At 55.6% G+C, this 13,477-nt stretch overlaps 1 protein-coding gene across 1 annotated transcript in view; it reads left to right on the top strand.

Moving 5' to 3' along the window:
• Nucleotides 1–13,477, top strand: part of TRABD2B (TraB domain containing 2B) — a 212,571-nt gene that overhangs the window by 182,480 nt on the left and 16,614 nt on the right. The window lies entirely within an intron of this gene.

Below are 13,477 nucleotides of genomic sequence, written 5' to 3'. Positions count from 1 at the left end.
TTTCACGTGTCTGCACCTGTCTTCCCTCCCCTGCCGCCCTCAGCACAGGAGAGTCACATGGAAGGGCCTCAGAAACACAGGGCCTCTGGGACAGCCTCTTTAAGGCCACACCTACTGCTGGACGGAGAGTTCTGGGCTAGTGTTGGAGCCATGCCACGGCCTGATGTGGCCTCTGGCAAGTCCCTTCTCCTCTGGCAGCTTCAGTTCATTTATCTGAGCAGAAAGAGCCAGGACTCACTTGGGCCTCCTGTGGTTCCAGGAGCTATTCAGATTTCTGAGAAGGGAGGGATGCCTGTAGGGGTGGAAGGAGCTTCCTGAAGGAGGCAGCAGAAGCAGGACACGTGCTGGGGACCTGGCATGGGGCAGGATGGCTTTGGGGACCAGTGCAGAGAAGTAAGTGCTCCCAACACACCCTCCCCCTCTTCACCATCCCAGCAGCCTCCCCAGTCCTCCGTCCTATGGACATCTGAGCAGTGCAGCCCGTGCTGTAACAGCCCGCAGCTGACCACAAAAGGGCAGATACTCTGAGCTCAGCTAGCCCCCAGACTCCTCCTCCAGCCTAAGAGGAGCCGCTAGAGAGCCCAGTCACTGAGGGAGGCCGGTAAGGGCCCCAGCACTCCGCGTGCCCCACCTGCCCCACCTGCCCCACCTGCCCCAGGCCCAGAACCACACTCACCCAGGGGCTGGGGGCAGCTAACACCAGCTCTTTCCTGTGGGTGTGGGAACAGGAGTGCCCAGAGCTGAAAATCACAATGGCATGGGCAGACCTGCACTGAAACCCCAAGACTGTGGGGCACAGATGTCCACTCAGGCACCAGGCCAGCATGTGGGCCTCATACCCACCACCAGTTTCTTCCCCATCTCTGATCCAGCTGGTCCTCAGTCAGTCATTTTGACAGACCACCAAAAAGACCTCACACCTGTCTAGCCTGTCCATCCACACGATCAATGTCCTGGTCCAAGCCTCCCTCACCTCCAGCCCCCCAGTCCTCTCCTTGCTGCTAGGCTGCTCTCTGCAGTGTAGCCGGTGAATGGTGCTGCATCTGTCTCCCACCTCCACCTGCCCCGAACTCTGGGAGGGCAGGCTCCACTTAATCATCCCTGTGTTTTCAGTAGCCTCTAATAGGTTTCCAGTTTGATGAGTATATGAAAGAATGAATGAGTGAAGGAACGCACAGATGAATGAATGTTGACCAGATCCTCCCATCCTGGTCTCCTGGGCCTGGTGAGCTTAGGACAGGCCAGCAGTGAAGTCAGGGCAATGGGAGCCCCGCTCGGCTCTTGGAGACCCTCTGTCCTATATAACAGGCCCAGGGTCATGGGCAGATCTTGCCGGCAGCTACCACTTTTGGCTCAGCCACACCTGGAGCAAATGGCCTACTCTGCTCTGCAAATCTACCCTCGACCCAAGACTGTCAAAGCTGGACGCAGCCTCCAAGCTTGAGCCTGCCCACCTCATTATAGCCATGGGCAGACAGCAGTCCGCAGAGGCCAGGACATGGGCGAAGCTCATGGCAAGCCAGGGGCAGAGCCAGGACTGGACCCCAAGCCCGGAGCTGTGGTCAGGGGCTCCATTCTCACATGCAGTGAGGGAGCCAGCTGACCAGACCTGTGACAGCCAGTGGGTCGGCACGTAATGTGGCCACACACAGCTTGTGGCAGGAGAAGTGCACGCCTGCCTCGTTGCATCCTTATGGCCACGGAGCTCCCAAATCCCACATCCTATGGCAGGCTGAGGGTGCGAGGGCAGGGCCAGGCCAAGCGCTCCTTGGTGGTGTACGATCTGCAGACACACCTGCTCCACGCACAGGCTCCTGTCTGCGTGTCTGTTCCATCTTGGGCCTCCCAGACCAATGGGCACTGGGCACCTGAGTCAGCCGGCTCTCATTGCCCATCCCCCGTCTCGTCCTCAAAGAAGGCACAGGGCCCACAAGGCTGCGGGAGGGAGGGGAGGTCTGTGCCACTGGAAATCCACCTCGCCACCCCCCAAACATGTGACTGCTCTTGATCTAGTCCAGGCCTCTCAGATCCAGTTTCGTGGGTGTCTCTAGGAAATAGCTTAGGAAACAAAAATGTAATGATAAGACACCTGGTCACCCCCAGCCCAGCCTTGCCAGGTGTCTGAGCCAGGCCTCTTCTGAGGTTCTGCCCTTCTACAGCAGGCCGGTGAGTGAGAGAAAGAGCCTCCACCTGCCTGGCCCCCCAGTGCCTAGGCAGACCCTTCCCCAACCCACCCCTGCTCCAGAATCCCTTCCTGAGAGCCCACATGCACGGACTGAGATTTCCAGTGCTGTAGGCCTACTGGCCCCTCCTCTGTGCTGCCCCACAGGGGGATTTGATACAAAGGATCTGAACGCTGGAGTCAGGAAGGCTGGGTGTGAAGCAGGCCTCCACCACTGTTAACTCAGAGAGCCTGGGAAAGCCAGCTCACCTCCAAGGACCTCAGTCTCGCATTTGTAAAATGGGGATAATACACCTGCCTCGTCAGACTATGCTAGATGCTTTAGATAATATCCTTAAACTCTCCACCGTGGTGGACAGATCCTTATGATAAAGACCCTACTGTGCACCGGCCACCACTCCAGGCTCTTAGATTACATTACCTCTGATCTTCACAATAACACCACAAGATGAGTTTTATTATACTCATATTGCAGGTGGAAACTAAGGCCCAGCAAAGATGAATGGCTTCCTCAGGTCATGCAGGCAGCCTTCCAGCTTGAATCCCGGCCCCCTGGGTCCCAGCCCTGGCCGTTTCCCCGGTACGTGGTGCCCTTGCTGTATACTGTGGAAAGGCTGGTGATTTTCTGGCAGAGTGTCTTTGTAGCTGGTGCATTCCGCAGAACACCCTCCTTCAGTGTCCGTCACGTTTGTGTATCCAGGTGCAGTCTGGAAGTTTTTAACAGGTTCAGGGCCAGTGGGGGTGTAGATGTGTGTGACAACTCTGAGCAGGCCTGGATGACATCTGGGGACCCCTGCCTCTCTGGGAGGTGGCTGTGGCCAGGGTGCAAACCCAGATGTTCTGGAAGGAGCCAGGCTGCTGCCAGAGAGGGGTGTGCTGGCCCAGGGGGAAGGGAGGGCTGATCCCTGACTGCCAGGCCCATGCAGGTGGACAAGCTGAGGCTGAGGGTCCTGAAAGATCTGAAGCATATCTTCGGATTTCCTCTGGTCTATAGATAACTGAGAGAAATAAGTACAAGGTAGTGAATTTTTAATTAGTGACATTTATTCAGTTTACAGGCTTATATTCTGAAATTATCTCCTTTCTACTGTATTTGAAGTTAAATATCTTTTGCTTTAAAAAAAAATGATGGTGTTATAAGACAAATGGCCTTACTTGGCAAAATTAAAAGTCAGTAAACATGTTGTTCCCCCCATCCACCCACCTTGTCTTAAGATAAAAGAGAACTGAGCATGCTTAAACCATGATGAGAAGTGGACAGTGGAGAGGTGAGGCTGATGATACAGGAGAGAAATTGGAAGTTACTAGCCCCAGGTTCCAAGAAGCAGGAAAGGTGGTGGCCAGAGCTCAGGCAGAGGGTTTGGCCTGATAGAGAAGGGCACTGCCTCACCTGTAATTGGAGGAGGGAGGAGGCTGGCAGACAGGTAATTTGGTCGTGGAAAGGTGATCTGATGGTTTCTAATCAGAGCTCCTCTCTAGGAAGTAGAAGTTGAAGTCATGTGCAGAGAAAGAGGAGGAAGGTGGAGAAGAAGGGGGGTTCTTGGTTTGAAGAGAGGAAAATATTTGACATAAATTCAAGAGAGATTGGCTACAAGAATTGACATAGGACAGGAAGGTAAATGAATTTCACCTCATGGGCCAACTGTGATGGATTGATATGGCTGCCTGGAGTGTGGTGGTGTAAAGGATGTCAATACCACATCGGAGCTCAGCAGAGAAGAGGTCCTGATTGATTAGCAATTTCTGCTGTAGGCCAGGATTTGGCCACATGACTGCCCCATATCTGCTCTGATCACTGGGAACATAGGCCATGCTGACTGGTAGTTGAGGGCCTGTGACCCTACAGTGGTCCCAAGTCACAGGTTGTAATATTCTCTACACCAACACTGAACAGCTAGGGTGTAAGTGTAGATGCTGTCCCCCATCTCCTGATTTTGTCCTAGCAACCCCTGCTCAATGAGCGTCCCACTACTCGAGGGCAGGGCCCATATCTCAGAAGAATTGCCAACACCTAGGAGATGTTCTGTAAAGACATCCTAGACCAGATCACCAAGAACCAAGTACATTCCATTCAGTCACTTGGTATCTCCTGGGCCCCAAGCCTCTGGGGTGGAGGGACAGGAGGTCTCAGTCCCAGGCACTAGAAAAAGGCTTCAATTTTGTCCCTAACTCCAGGGAACTGGGGCTTTCTCAGGATGTGTTTCCTTGTTCAGCCGTCTTGGATGCCAGACTCAAGGGCAGAGCAGTCAACCTGAAGGGCTCGTTCATTTTGAACTCTGAGAGCCAGTGCTTACCGTGTATTCTGTAACCCTAGCATGCTACCACCTGAATATAATTCTAACTTCTGACCCTCCCAAAGTCCTTTAACTTTAACAGCCTATCATTCTACGACTGTGCTGTCCTGATCTCCCAATCTCTCGTCACCATAGCATCCTAACACTCTAGCAGAGTTTGCGTCAACTGCTCTTGGATTCCTTGGGTGGAATATGGAGCTAAGAACCTTCCAGAGCCTGGAAATCCCTCCATGCAGGACTGCTCCGACCCGTAATTGGGAGCACGCCTCTGGGGCTGGGACACAAAAGTTGATTCATAATGAAGCCCCAGGCTTGAGAGAAAGGAGAGATAGAATCCCGGCACGCCAAACACGGGTAACATTTTAAAATTAGTAACAACAGCAATTGCTCCTTGGAGAGTGGGCACCATCATGCTTGAAGACCACCCATACCCATCAACTCACAGGACTTTCACATTCTCAGTGCTTCTTGGGGGAGGCAGGATGATATTTATTATTCCATTTGGCAGATGGGTAAATCGAGGTGCAGATGGGAAGTGAGAGAATCCTAGAACTGGAGTGAAACGATGGCCAACACTGACTAAGCCGTTCTTCCTGATGACCAGTCTCCCTCAGAGAACCATCCAGCTGCTATTTGGGCCCTCTGTTCTCCTGAGACTGCCCTTCCCATCTCCTGACTGGGCCTTCCACGACCTCATCTCTGGGCTCCCACAGTCCCAAAGGATTTCCCTATCACAGCCCTGCTCATGCTGAGCACATTTGTCGGCTCATAGTTTAGGAGGGAAGGTAAGTCAGAGAAAGCTTCCTGGAGGAGGTGAGAACCAGTTGGAATTTCCCCAATGCTTGTCCAACTGCCTTCCAGTTTCTCTCCCATCCCCACAGTCCTCAGGGACCCACACCCATCTCCTTCCGACTTTGGTTCTCCCCTCAGTGGCCTCAGGAACAGAAGCCCCTCAGAGCTCATGGCTGAACACAGAAGAGCAGCCGTGGCCCCTGCAGGGCCCTGGTAGTCCTAGAAACCAGGCACCCAGCAAATAGCACACGCCTAGCCGCTTCCTCTCCTCCCAGGCAAACACCCATGGCCTGCCACACGCCCCATGTGGGAACATGAGGTCACAGAGTCTAGAAGGGTTTCAGAGTTTCCAACGGTGTTTCAAAAGGCCCTGCCGCCCCACCATGTACACATCTGGTAGCTGGCACGCCTGCTCCGGGCTGCGATCCTTGGCCAGAGTCACCCTTCCTGTTTCAGCCCAAAGCATCCAGCCAGCTAGAGGAGCGTCCCATCTGCTAGCCTGTCCCTAACTGGAACCAACTCTGTCCTCTGGAACAGGGTCGAGTCGAGAAGAACAGAGGGCCCATATCTCAGGCTGGCGTCAGTCAGTGAGCCCGGGGGCACATTCCACGTCAGCTCGGGACTCAGCACTCTTGCTGGGGTGTGGGAAAGGCCGGGGGAGCAGAGCATCCTGGATGAAGAGCGTGGGCTGCGGGGCCCCAGCTGCCTGAGTGAGAAATCCAGTGCCTCTCCTAGCAGGAAGGAGCCTGGGCAGACTGGGTACTTGGCTTCTCTCAGCCCTCAGAGTCCTTCTATAAGATGAGCCTCGTGTCAGCAGATGGCACTTGTGCAGCTCAGGCCTGGTACAGCACCGTCACTCAATAAGAGGGAGCTCTTATGTCGTCATGATTATTTCAGAGCACACAGTCATCCAAGAACAGGACTCCCACCCAGAGGAGAGCAGGGCTTTCCAGGGGAATGGGGCAGAAGTACTCGGACCTCTGAGACCCAGCTGGTGTCCTGCAGGGAGACACAGCCTGTCTCAGCACCAAGGGATAGTGAGGCTCCCGAGCGGTGGGACCTGTCCCTGCCCACGTGGTTGGCCAGCAGGGCCCTCTCCTGGGATGCTGGATGCTGACATTCTAGGAAAGGAGCCTCCAGGTGTTGTAAAAAGTGGTAACTATGCCCCCTGCAGTTCACAGAACCCATCACAGGCTCCGTCTCTGGGGCTGTCCCCACAGTACCTCGTGCTAACCTCAAATCACTCTGCACAGTCACTGCCTGGGCCGAGGGTGGTGTCGGGCCCCAGGAGGAAAGGGCACCATGTCAGACTTATCTCAGGGTCCTGGGGCCTGGCACATGCCTGGTACATAGGAGGTCCCAGCAAGGGCTGGTGGAGGAACACTGCCCGCTCCAGGCCTTTAGGGGGCATGTTCCTCAGAGCCCGTGGGGCTCCTGTCCTCACCGTGCACAGGGGCAGGGCCCAGGAGGAGGCTTCCTCGCCTCTACACCAGGTAGTGATTGAAAGAGGATCTGGCCCAAAGGAACTGAAAGACTCACACCCTGGGGATTTTAGAAGAACCGAGAGGGTTGGCTCAGAGGGACGGGCCTGGTGAGAGATGGGGGTGTACTTCTAAGAGGAAGTACACAAACTGAGGAGCTGTCAGACAGATGTCAGAGGTCCTGGACGGAGCCTGCCCTGTGCCCAGAGAGCCCGGCTTCGGCAGCTCGTTGAATGGGCACACTGAGCCGTGTGTGAGCTCAGGCAACCCCAGCTCTGCCCCCTCCTGCCTGCGCAGCCCTGGGTGAGATCTATGGCTCAGCAGGATTGCTGTGCGGTCAAGTGAGGAAACAAACCAAAGTGTTGGGTACAGCCTCAATGCCGGGAGGGGGTGCTTTTCTTGGCGTTTGTATCCATTTTGGCATCATCAACAGCAGACCTGAGCTGACCAGCTGAAGTGTCGGGGGTCTTTCATTTGTGCCGTTCTGGGTTCTAGCAGCCTCCAGAAAGGAACAGATGGTAAAGGGAGCAGAATCACATGCCACCCAGGCATGGCCAGGTCCCCAGAGGGTGACAGGATCCCCTCTGTGCAGGCCTGACAAGCGCTCATGGATGCTCTACTTTCACACCTCCAGGGATGGGGCACTCACTCCCTTACAGAGCCAGAGAGTTGCCTGGGAGAGTGTTCTTTGGGCCCAGCTGAAACCTGCCCCCTTAGTCTTGTCTTATGGCAATTCAGGATCCAATATCTTGTCCCCCCCTGCCCCAACCCTCGCCATTGCCACCTCCCCTTTCACAGTGTATTTCAACAACCCAGAACTACTGGTGGTGGCCCGCACACCCACACCCTTTTCCCTTTTGTGCTCACGCACGTGCTGTGCCCTCTGTCGGAAGGCCCCTCCTCTTCCCTCCCTCCAGCTCCCCTGAGGCTCAGCGCCGCATCTGTGTCCCAGACTTCAGCCCTGTTGCCCCCAGTGTCCCTCCTCACTGCCCAGTGATCATTTGTGTGCCTGTCTCCCCTCCACACTGTGACCTCCTTCAAGGTGGGACCATGCGTCTCAGCTCCTGGCACAGGACTGGGTCCAGGGGAGATGTTGTATCAGTCCCTGCTGAACTGAAGAGGCCCCAGCCCAGCCCTGCCTGGCCAGCAGAGTGGCAGAAAGCAAGCTCGGTTCTGCCGATTTCCCAGGTGGACCCTCCTCGGGAGATTCGAAGCCCCAAGTTACCCCCAGTTGTCCATCCATCCCCAGGTCCATCTGTCTAACCCTCTTGTCACACTTTCTCGGGAAAACAAACACCACTGTTGATTGATATCCGGTGGCTGACCTGGCAGCTAGATTAGCACTTGAAAGTTTCCCTTGCATTAATTTCAGACGGAACATAAATATGGGCTTGGGCTCCTCTTCCAGGAAGAGAAAACTGGAAACTTGTTGGGCTCACTGGAGAGAAAACATGTGTGTTGGCTGAGGGGAGCCCGTGTTACTTTGGAGCCTTTGTGGGAACATCTGGTTCTCCCCTCCTCCCCTCTGCCCGGCCCCCCAACACTGTCTTGAAATTACCCTGTTAATTGGCATATTCTTCGTGCCGAACACTCACACACTTTCCTCTCCGATCTCCTGAACCCTGGAAGGTTTCTGACAATTCCCTGCCCCAAAACATGAACTTGGGACCCTTCATGGCCACCAGTGCTTCCGACTGGGTGTATTGGCTGTGCAGTGACCTAGGGCATTGGGTGGAACTAGAACTCTGGGTGGAAGCCCGAGCTTTGCCTTTTACTGGCTGTGTGACCTTGAGCAAGCTTCATCTCCTTGCTGGGCTCCCGTTCCCTTATCTGTAAACAGGGGGTACCTGGAAAGACTGCTGTGAGGATGAAATGAGAAGCATCATGTGCCTAGGAGACTCGCTGAGGAGGAGTTTGTGTTCAGGTCATCAAATCATGGACTCGTAGAGGTGGGAGGATCCATGAGACCAGATGGGGAAACTGAGGTGCAGAGAGAAGAAAACTGCCTGAGGTCACACAGCTGGTTGTCTGTTGAGCCAGGTTTTCTGTCCTAACCTCAGGAAAGGAAGTTTAGCTCTGTCCTACCTGTCTTTCATGTCAGAGTGTAAATGGAGGGTGTCAGACTGTGCCCAGCTGACAGGTAGGGGCTAGACCCAGCCTATGCTCAGTTCAGGGAGCCTGGTGCCCTGGCACAGGCCTGCTTGTGCCTGGAAGAAGGGGAACCTTTGTCTCTGCACTGAAGCATCATGGAGCTGTGCCCACTCAGAGCAGGACGCCTTCCCTGCCTGTAGAGGATGTCCTTTAAGGGGCACTCTGGCTTGTGGGGTCAGGGGAGACAACCATCAAATCAGCCCCACCATTTGTAAAGCCTATAGTCCTCCCCCAGGCCCTTGCTCCTCCCCTTGCCTGTCCTCGCCTGTAGCTCTGTTTGAATCCACCCATCCTGGGAGTCCTGACTCCATGGACCCCTCCTCCAGGAAGCCTTCCCTGATGTCTTCAGTGTACCAGCCTGTCTTCCACCCTGCCATTTGTTTTCATTTCTGGGTTCTCTTTCTCCTCTTTCTCCCTCTCTCTCCATCTCTGCATCTCTTTGCCCTGTCCTGTCTCTTTCTATCTTTTTCTCTCTGTCCCGATGTCTCTCCTTTTCTGTCCTTCCCTACTGTTGTCTCTGTGTCTCTGTATGTCTGTTATAGTCTGTCTTCCAGCCCCTCTCTCCTCCCTCCTCTCCTCCTTCTGTCTCCTTGTGTTCTGGGGCCTTTCTTCTGCCTGTCTGTCTCTGTGAGTGTCTCTCCCCTCTCTGTGTGTCTCTCCCCCAACTGTTTGTCTTGGGGCTCTGTGTGCCTACCCCTCATCTTCCCTCTCTTGCCTCCTTTCCTCATCTATGCAGCCTCAGCAGATGAAATGGGACATGTCTTCCTGCAGAGAGCTGGCCAGAGAACAGCTGTCAGCGCTGGAGGGAGCTGCTGAGCAGTGGCCAGGAGACCCCGAGAGCCTGGGCAAGCCACACAGGCTAAGCCCCAGCACTGTGGGGCCCCTCTGGAAACTTTCCACACCTTCCCTGCAGGTTCCAGGATGGGTGTGGTGCCTTTTTCAGGATTTGTGACCTTGGAGGCAAGCCCAAGCCCTGTCCGCCAGCCCTTGGGGACAACGTGCACCGGGCCCTGACTCCGGAGCTGCTCTGAGAGCCAAGCTCCCAGGACTGGTGGAATCTGCAAGATCATCACCACGGGGCTGGGCTGGGCTTCGAGGGGAGGGGTCCATGAGCTCGGGTCTCCTGGGGATACGATGAGATCATGGAAAGGATACGGAGTAACAGATACTGTCCTTCATTCATTCAGCAAACATTCACAGAGCCACCACCATGTGCCAGACTTGGGCTTAACCCTGGGGACAAAGATGAATCAGACATGGCCCCTGCCCTCGAAAAGCTCTCGGTCTCCCCTCACGTGGCTGGTTGGGAACACGTTCTGACAGAGGCAGCTCTGGGGTGTGGGGAGACCACTCCAGCCGCAGTGAGGAGGGTGAGCAGGAGAGGGCAAGGAGGATGCTGTCTGTGGTGATTCAGGCAGAAGGTGATGGTGACCTGGGCCAGGGTCAAGCAGTGTTAGGAGGTGAGATCCTGGGGACTCTGGTGACTGATTGGATGAGGACGAGGAGGGAGAAGGAAGAGTGAAGACAGGCCTGTCTGACTTGGAGAGCGAGGCTTGGCTGAGACACATCCCAGGGAGGAGGCTGAGGCTCTGGAGGATGTTGGATGGAGACACCCAGGAGGCCACTGGACAGATGGGTCTGGGCTAGGGCAGGGGGTCCAGAGTGGTCAGCATTGTGTGCTGACTGAAGCTGTATGGGTGGATGATTTGTCCATGATTTGTCCACGAATTGCAAATAGAGAGGGAAAAGAGGTCTGTGGACAGGGTTCCCAGGGTGCCCACATTTATTGGGGAGGGGAAGGAGGAGCCACCAGGAGGAAGGACAGGCAGCAGTGAGAGGAGTGTGAAGAAAACAAGACAGAATACAGGGGTCCTGTGAAAACCAGCCCCAAAGAGGGTGAGGATGGGAACCAGGGTGTGGGAGTTACCGCTTGCTCTGCTCCATACAGTCTTGGGGCAGGAGCCACATGGGAGGGGGCTTCCTGGAGCTGTGTCAGGAGCTGCCCCTGCAGGGGAAGGACACCTCCCTGCCCTGGAAGGAAGGAGGTGAAGGTGCTGGTGGCTTAGAGGAAGCGATAGGAATTTGAAAAAAAACCCAAGGCCGATTGCTTCCTACTTTTCAAAGTATCTAAAGTCTGCTGTTTAGGGTCTTAAAATACATAGTAAGGATCTGGAACCGCTGAGGTGGAGGGACCAGACGGGGTGCAGACCAGACACTGAAACGTTGCCAGGCAGTGCACAGGGCCTGGCCAGCATCCCGTAAGTCTCGGGCCCCTCCGAATGCCCCTACCACCAGCTCCAGGAATGCTCCTTTTAGAGTGGCCACACAGCCATCAGGAAATATTTGTGCTGCTCGAGTGCAGCCTGAGGTGGCCTGCTTTCCCTGCAGCTCTTGAAATCCTCTGCAGGGACCACTGCTGGGCCTGGAGGCCCCTGTCTTTAAACGGGTCTCCATGGAGGCTGGGAAGAAATTGCCTTGGCTGCCAGGAGGGCATTCCAAGAGCTGCTGGCAGGGAGTTCCTGCAGCCTGTGCACTGGAGGCCACCACGCCTGGTCCCCCTTTCAGCTTGATCATGCTTGGGGGTGGGCAAGAGTGGGGCTGACTCTGTGGCCCAGCCAGGGACTGGCTTAGCCCATCACTCAAGAGTGTACACTGGGCTTTTCCAAAGGACATTCACCTCTCCTGCCTCATTAGGACTTTACAGCCTCCCCAAGGAGGCGAACTGCAGATATCCAGGCCCATTTGACACACAGGGAAACTGAGGCAACTGATGGTTCCAGATCACATACAGGAGACTCACAGCTTTGGCAGGAGCCTCAACAGCACTGAGTCATGGCCAGGGCTGAGAGGGTGTTATCTGTGTGTCTTCTGCAGTTGGCTTCCCAAGTGAGCCTCACTGACCTCCTAGTCTTTGCACATGGGATTCCCCCGGAACCTCTCCAAGGGCAGCGTCACTCTCATCCTCACCCAGCTAACACTGATCGCATCCCTCAGCTAACAGTGACTTCTCCAGGAAGTCTGCCCTGCTCCCAGGTTGGATTAGAGGTGTCCTGTGCACCCTCACCATCTCATGTGCTTCCCTCAGCCTAGTACCTACCCTGATCAAAAGACCTTGATTCTGGAGATCATGAGTGCCTGGAACAGGCACGTGTTCGCCACTGTACAGCACTGGATATGCACTCAGTGCTCGTCAGATAAATGCAATGAATAGGTGGAGAAAAGGAGAGAGGGAGAGTCCATTTTCACGAGGGCATCTGGAGTCAAACGAATGCCTTCCACATGAAAGTGAGAGTGAGGGGAGCCCGGAGCCCGTCACGCAGCCCAGTCCTTCCCTTGTACAGGGAGGCACTGAGAGCATCTGGGCGTAGTGCAAGATCTCAGAGTGAGTGTGGTGGGTTCTAGTCTGAGTCTTGCAGCTCAAGCCTGCGATCTTTTGCAGATTTCAGGGACTGTGGCAGGCCACTGAGAGAGAGACTGTTGGGTAGGGGACTTGCTGGGGAGTCGTGAAACCAGCCCAGAGGTGTGCAGGGCTGGCCAGCATGGGGCCACAGGGTCCGCCCCTCTGCTCTAGCCACTGAGTGGCCCCAGCCTCGCATCTTCTGGGCCGGAGGCTCTCTGCTCCCCCACAGCTCGCCCACTTTCTTCTGTGCTCCTTGGACCTCCCTGGGGCTGTCAACATGCTGACCTTCCGGCTTCCCACCTGTCACCACCCGTCACAGGCAATCAGAGTAATAGCGCAGGGTCCTCCCCCCCGGGCTCTGGGATGAGTGGTGAGCAGGAGGGGAGCACACAGCCCATGTGAGTGCGGCTGCAGGGCAGGCACGTGGGCTGAGAGCGCAGCAGCCGCCAGCACTCTGCCGGCGCTGGACAGGTGGGGAGCCGGAGGCCCAGCGACGAGAAGCGGCTCACTGCGGGGTTAGCTCCCAGCAGGTACTGCCTCCACAGTCCGTGGGCCTCCCAAGGACTCTCCCTAACTGGATCCTGGGAGAGCCTCCACTGTGTTCTCAGACCTCGAGCCTGAGTCCTGCCACAAGACCATGCCTGGCCTCACCTGAGGCTGTGGACCAAAGGATTCATTTCTGTCTTCTCAGGTGTCCAGCCCAGGGCTGGCCACAGAGCAGGTGCATCATGAATGTTTGGTTAGTGGGTAGAGGGTGAGATGGAGACCCTCCCACACACAACCAGCAAGGCCTCCTTGGCAGGATTCAGTTCTGTGTCTGTACCCACCCTCCCCATGCCACTGCCACCGTCTGCTGGATCCTGCAGTCAGTGGGGCTCTGTTACTGTCTCCTTCCCCAGAATCTAACACCTCAGTGAGTCCTCAGGGCCGCGCCAGGGTCTGGGTCATAGTGTGTGATCCATAAATGCTGGATAGATGGTGAACAAATGAATCCTCAAACCTCAGTTCCTGCCAACTGAGCGTGAGTGAGGCAGTGACCATGTAGGCTCTGCCCCATGGAGCCTGGTGAGGATACAGCCATGGACACACAGAACCCCAACCCTGTGCTGAGGGAGAGAGCCTCAAGTTGCTGGTGGAATCGAGAAAGATGGGTCATACACCTCTTGAGGCTGGAGAG

The sequence above is a fragment of the Camelus ferus genome, chromosome 13, assembly GCF_009834535.1.
Source record: "Camelus ferus isolate YT-003-E chromosome 13, BCGSAC_Cfer_1.0, whole genome shotgun sequence".
Classification (NCBI taxonomy): domain Eukaryota; kingdom Metazoa; phylum Chordata; class Mammalia; order Artiodactyla; family Camelidae; genus Camelus; species Camelus ferus.
Note: the sequence above shows the minus strand (reverse complement) of the source record. Positions and strands in the feature narration are given on the sequence as shown.